The following is a 7,354-nucleotide window of genomic DNA, read 5'->3' on the forward strand; positions in this document are numbered from 1 at the left end:
TGGAATAGATAACTGAATTGCATGGGCAATAAGAGTTTTGATTCACATTACGTCGCATTTACTGTGTTACACGGATACAGTGATCGTCAATGTTACAAGTTCACTTGCTGCCAATTGAAACATGGAATATATTAAATAACTCGTACCATATTGATGCATGTGCAAGTATTGTGCATGAAAACTAATTGGTTTGTCCCGTTGGTGATTTAACCAATGCCGTGAATGGATTGGTATTAACATTCGGGCTTATTATTTTTAGTGCAGATAAACAATTGTTAACTCTGTTCCTAAGTCTATTGAAGTATAGATCGTGCAGGTAAAATAGAGGCTTGCAAGATGATCTGTTCTTAAAAAACAATACAAACCATAATACTGTTTGAAGAATCAGATATTGGTTGAAGAGATTTGGCCAGATCTGTGGGTTGAAGGATGCACTATGAATTGGACACGGACAACATTAGACCATTTGACTCCTGTGAGCTTTTATTGCTCCAGAGAATGCCCTGGAGGTATTTGAGTCACTGGTTTGTGTAGGGTTTTCTTGCTAACTCTCTGGATGCAATGTATTCGGACGACACATTGTTGCCTCTCAGAGTTTTTAAAATTCTCTTGATAAAATAATTTATTTTCTTTGAGATGATAATTGCCCTTGGTTGTGATTTAGCTGCTGAATAATAATAATCCTTGCGTTTGATACATCACTTTATCACATAGTTGAGACGTCTCAAATCGCTTTGTAGAATATATTTTAAAGTGAATTGACTGGGAGTTTTGTGGGCGAAACACGGCAGCCAATTGCACACAGCAGTATCCCACAAAGTCAGATTGAGTGAGCACTTTTTTTAGGTATGATTACCACAGGAAAACAATCCTTCATTTAGGATCTTGCTTAATGCTGGATAAACAGAGGCGTGTGGAATGAGGTAATAATAGTAAGAATCCTTGCATAATCCTTGCACTTGATGTAACAACAACAACAACTTGGATTTATATAGCGCCCTCCATGCCGGACAGCGTCTCAGAGCACTTTGCAGTAACGGATCCCGGGACCGAGCCAAGGGGAGGGGGGGGGGAAGGTGACCAAAGGCGCAGTCGAAGAGAAAGGTCTTCAGCAGAGACCTGAAAATGGGAAGGGAGGGAGCGAGACAAAGGGAGTGAGGAAGGCAGTTCCAGAACATCGGGGCACAGTGGCTGAAGGCACAGCCACCGAGGGTGGAGCGGAGGACTCGGGGGATGAGGAGAAGGCCAGACCCAGAGAAACGAAGGCAACGGTACTGTTTTGTGTCTTATCACATCTTTGACACGTCTCAAAACATTTCACAGAATACACTGTAACTTTTGGGCGAAGTAACATAGTAAGAAAAAATATATAGATAGGATAGTCCACACGTGCTTCACAAGATTTGGCAAACATATTCATGAAGAGATTATGAAGTGTTTTTATGAGTTTTCTTAGTTATAAGGGAATTGAAAAGAAAATGAGAACTGTATGTTACATGTACCAGACAAAGCCTGACTCCAGGGAGGTGCTGGCCCTTTTGGTAAGAAGATAAAAGCGTTATATTAATTTTTCTGGCCAAATAAGTGTTTTCTTTGGTGCTGTGTACCTTGCATGCTGTGCAGACCTTTCTGGAACATGCACAATTTTCAATTTGGACACATTGATAGTTGTTAGTCTGTTTACAACAATCGTGTTAACTTTAGAACTTCACTTTATGAACAATAAGCGTAGGAGCAGCGCCCTGCACTGGCATCTCCTAGCCTTTCTTGAATTGGTGGCAAGGAATTTGTGCAGAAACCAGCATGTTCTAATCTTGTGTATTGGTTCATTGGTATAAAAATGGCAGCCTTTGTAAAATCTGGTTGTCTTTGATCTTTCACTTTCCCACCCTTTACTGGCACCATCCTAAATCCAGTCAATTCTCTGGGTCACGGTTATTTCAACCCATTAAAGTGGTTATGTGTTTGATTTCAATTAACTTTGAATTCAATGCCTTAACTGGTGGCAGTGAGTTAAATCCAATGTTTATAGGTGACCACAGTAAATATGTGTTTGTTGGCTAAATAAAACATAAATTTATGGTATCTAATCAGTGTGGAAAACTCATCACCATGGCTTGTGAAATCTCCAAACCAAACCTATTAGAAGTCCAGCTATGTATGGTTATAGATTGTCTGGTATAGAGTCCACACTCTCACCCCAGAGGAAAGTGCCTAACTAATCTCAGAGAATTGAGATACAATCAGCAAGAGCCAAGATGTATGAACTCCAGGGTATGTGTTGCAATAAATCTGGAGTTTAATCATCTAAAATTGCATTACCCTAGTAAGCTTCTCCCTATTTGTCCAGCTAGAATACTTGTAAGCTTCCCTAGAACAACCGTACCTATTAGGGCTTTAGTCTCAATCGTTATTGGGAGTTAAACAGTAAGAATCTAGCCCCCAGTTGGTGGACTGCTCCCCCAAATTCTGCCAATGAGCTTGACTCGCTATTCCATCAACAGTGGCTGGAGGATTGCAAACCTGCCTGGATCAGGTGTCGGACAACACAGGGAATCAAGTTGATCTGTATTCCTGCCTCTTATGAAACAGTGTTGAGATGTTTACTTTTTTCCCCAGTCCAATTTAATATAAACAGTACTGAAATTTGATCCAGCACTTTATCATCTCAAGATGTATGGGAGCTCCACATAATGGGTGTAATGTTACATTGGCAAATACTGCAGTTAATCTGGACCAAAAACACATCCCACAAACAGCAATCTGGAGGTGAATGAACAATTAGTAAGTGTTAGTGAAACTGAATGAGAGAGGACTGTTGAGAGAGGCACTGGGAGAACTCTCAGCAGTTTAAAATATTGTCACTCGCGAGGACCTTGATTTAACATCTCTTCAAAAGGGAGACCTTTGGCAAAACATCACTCAAATCATTGCATTGAACTATCAGCGCAGATTAAGAGATCAGGTCCTTCGAAAGGTCAGCGTGGCTCAGTTGGTAGCATTCTTGCCTGTGAGTAGGGTTACGGATTCAAGCCTCGTATTGTAACTTTGGACTGCAGTCTAGGATGACACTCCAATACAATGTTGGGAGAGATTTGCATTGTTGGAAGTGCCATCCTTCAGATGAGATGTCAAACCAAGGTTCTGTTTCCGTTCAGGTGGACTTGCAGTACAAAGAATTTGAGTTTCTCCGAGTGTCCTGGCCAACGATCCCCAGATAAAATCGGTCCTTCACTTAATGGCCGTTTATGGTACATTGTTAGACACAAATTACATTCACTGCTTCATTTACTTACAATACACGGTCTTTACAGTAAATCCTCCAAAACACTGAGACACCCTATCAACATGAAAGATACAATATCAAATATAAGGATTATATTATTAGAGGTGTCATTTGTTTTTGTACTTCTAGTTAAATTCACAAGATATTCCACCAATCTAAGTGTTTGGTGCTATAGGCTGACGATAATTGCTTTCTATCTTTGAAGCCAAGAGAGTACAGTCAAGGAGCAATGAAATATTGCCCACAGATCAATTTGCAGCTTTAGAGGTTGTGTTGATACATGACTGACTGCCTTCTTGAAATAATGTTTTGCCAATGTTTGATAGAATGAATCTGCACTGCACTGTAGCGCCAGCTGCATTATGAGCTCAAGCTATATCAAATGCAAGGATTATTATATTATTATAAATCCTAGTGGAGTGCTCAAACTCACAATGTGACCTAGAGGCAAGAGAGCTGTCAATTGTGCCAAACTGACACTAAATGTTTTGACTAACTATGGGCGGCCTTGTCTGCCAATATTGTTCTAAGATCGTGTCCTGTGTTTTTTTGCCAATTCAACTCTATGCTTAAGTAGAAATCATTAGAGATCAAATATTATTCAAGGAGATTAATTTATTTTGTCCTTAATCCCAGTGCCAGCCAATTGGGCGTTTTTCTTTATTATTTACCAAGGTTTGCATGCTGTCTTGTATCATGGCAGATTAGAGGCGTCATGCAACATATTTGTGCAGATACATACATGGTAGATCTTTCACAGATGATAAATAGACTTGTCCATTGTGGCTTTCAAGAGGGAAGTTGACAGGTATATGAAGGATAGAGGTTTGAAGGGTGTGGGGTAGGGACATAGCCATGGGTGGGCCACCTGTCGCTATCTGTGCTGCCTCATCATTACCTCCCGGGATGTTCCTGCTCTTCCTATCTTCCAATGCCATAGCTAGCAATGGAAACTTTTGGTCATTGCCCATCCATCATAAGTTTTTGCCCACCCTAATTTCCATTGCTATCTATGCCACTGGTTTGGGGGTGAGGTAGGGCAGGAGGATTGGATGAACACCTTGTTCTGAGAGCTGGTGCAGACTTGATGGGCTGAATGGCCTCCTCTTGTGCTCTAAATTTCTTTGGTTCTACACAAGATCAGTTTGGATGAAGAAGGCTCTTTGGCCCATTTGGTCTGAGCCTTCTTGACTGAGCCTATGGGCAGTTAGGACCAGGGTTGCAGTGGCTGTCAAGGTTTGCTCAATATGTGTTATGGGAAGGACTTTGTCACTTCCAGTTCTCTATAGATCTGGGATTCACGTTCGTTAGGAGCTCCGACAGGTGTTGGGAGCAGCAATGGATGTTGAGGGTGGAGTGGATCTGTAGAAAGGAGGGCTTCATGGTGCTGCTGCTGCCTGCACTGATTGTCGGGGGTTTAAATATATATGTATATATAGTACAATACTGTAAACCTCACATAAGCTATATCACATAAGCTATATAGTGGATTCCTGTAGCTCAGTAGCTTTGCAAGCGAGAGACCTGAGTTCAATTCCAGACAGGGCGAAACCTTGGGCAAGTTTCCTTACTCCACACAGAGCCTAATAATAATCCCTTCAAAAAACAAAACAATAATAAATTGGTCATTTTCAATCTACGACTGTTTGTGGGACATTGCTGTGCGCAATTGGCTGCCGGGTTCGCCCACAAATATACAGTCAATTCACTTTACAGTGTGTTCTGTGAAGCGCTTTGGGACGTCCTCCCGACGTGAAAAGCGCTATATCAAATGCAAGGATTATTATTATTATTATTATTATCAGTTGGCAACATACATTTAATGTGACTTATGCAAACTATGAGTTATGTGAAACTTACAATAGGAAGTTCAATGGGATTTGGGCAGATGTATGATTTAGGCAATTATACAATTTATGCAGATCAGATTTATGCAAGTTTTACTTTATGAATCCTCTGCAGGATCGTGAGAAAACCAAGGATTAAGAGGGTTATTAAATCTAGGAGGAATGAAGGTCACTTAAATACTGTGTTGAAGTCTCCTGTTTTTATTCNAAAAAATGTTTAATAGGAACATGTGCATCAGCTCTGAGTCATAAATTGCACTTCTGATAGGGCAGCAGGTACAACATATTGCAGCCAAGGTCAGCCGGTCACTTGATAAGGGTCACAAAGTTGTAATCAGCAATACAAAGATGAAAAAATCAATATAGTTGGAACAATGTACATTCCAATAATATAATGGCCAGAATGACTCTTAGTGTTTACGTTTCTCGCTGACACCAAGTGCAGTACTGCAGGAGAACTCCATTGTGATTATAGAGTGGTTAGAGCACTCGCCTCCCAAACGAGGGGATTCGGGTTTGATTCTCGGCCAGTGCGAAACCTTAGGCAAGTTTCCTTACTGCGCATGCCTCTGTTTACCTAGCAATAACTAGGAACTCGGTTGTTAGTCGATTGGTGAATTGCTTTTTGGGGGTAATAATCCCTCCCCAAAAAATACATTGGTCACTCCATCCATGACTGTTTGTGGGACGCACCCAAAATATCCAGTCAATTCACTTTACAATATATTCTGTGAAGTTCTTTGAGATGTCTCAATGACGTGATATGGTGTGATATCAAATGCAAGGATTATTACTATCAGAGATGCTGAATTTTGGACAAGACGTTAAACTGAAGTCCTATTTGCCAGCATGGTTTAAAGAACCCCCTGCACTGTTGGGAACGAGAACAAACTTTCTCCCAGTGTCCTGGCAAATAATCTTCCAGAGTAATTGAAAGGGCAGCTTGCTTTAAGAGCTCCATGCAGACTTGATGTAGGCAAGAGAGAGGGTGGGACATCTTCACAGCGTGAAAGGCGCTCTATAAATGTAGTTTTGTTGTTGGGTGAGGGTGTGGGCGTGGGAGGAGCGAGGTGAGCAGAGAAGGCAAAGGCATCAGTGTTTGCTGCAGTGCATAATTCTTTGTCCATGATATCATGTGATTATCACTACCTTGCACATACACAATGGCAATCATCTTGTTGATGAGATGCAGATGTACGAGGAATTAGATGCTTGCTTGACCTGCACCGCCAGTGGCTTAGTTTGGAGTTTAGTGTTCTATTAACAAAATATTGCAAAATGAACTTCAAACAACATTCTGCAACTAAATAAAACCAACCCACAATTAACTCGATGTGATCACCAAATTGAGCGCACGTGTGTGCTGCCCAGATTACTTCCACATTATTTGTATTTTAATGTTTAGCAATTTGTGCGGACAACATACACAGCTAATTACACTTTGAAAGTGACTTCACAGGAAGTCCTACAGAAAGAGTCTATAACTCATAGGAGAAAAAACAGGCATTCACCACCTCACTGAAACTGCTTAAAAATAGTTGTTTTATGGGAATTACATTTTGCATTTGTAATTTGTGCTGTCTGACGTATTGGTGTATTTGCAACTCCATAAAATCTCTTTACACATCAAATAATCCAGTGAAATGTAATGACCCGTAAAATGTTAAATAATAATAATCTTTGCATTTTATACAGCGCCTTATCACGTCACCAAAATGTCTCAAGGTGCTTCACGTGGTTTGGCTGCAGAGTGCAGTGACTTGTGTTGGTGTAGATATTGCACACAGCACTGGAGGGTCAACCAAGACTGCAAGGTCAAGGTGACTGATTTGTGACTTGTGCAAGCTCTCTTTTTATTTGAAATAATGCAGTCAATTCAGTGGAAGGGTAAACATATTTACCAAATTGAATGTATCTGGATGTGCCTCCTAACCCACCCACTCCTCCCCCCGTGATGACTGCATGAGGTTTTGGACTTGCACATCGCACCATGATTGTTGATTTGTCGGATACTGAGATTTATCATAAAGTCATTGAGGCCAAAGAGGACAACAGTGTTTTGTTTTGGTTTGTGGCTACACTTTATAATATATCCTGTGAAGCGCTTTGAGACATCTCAACGACATACCAAATGCAAGGATTATTTTTATTTCCTGACTTAAGAAAAAGCTTAGTCGCTGGCGTCCTTCTGATCAATCATTATCACCAACCAGTCTATCAC

Source organism: Callorhinchus milii, unplaced genomic scaffold (assembly GCF_018977255.1).
Source record: "Callorhinchus milii isolate IMCB2004 unplaced genomic scaffold, IMCB_Cmil_1.0 Scaffold11, whole genome shotgun sequence".
In the NCBI taxonomy this organism is placed as follows: domain Eukaryota; kingdom Metazoa; phylum Chordata; class Chondrichthyes; order Chimaeriformes; family Callorhinchidae; genus Callorhinchus; species Callorhinchus milii.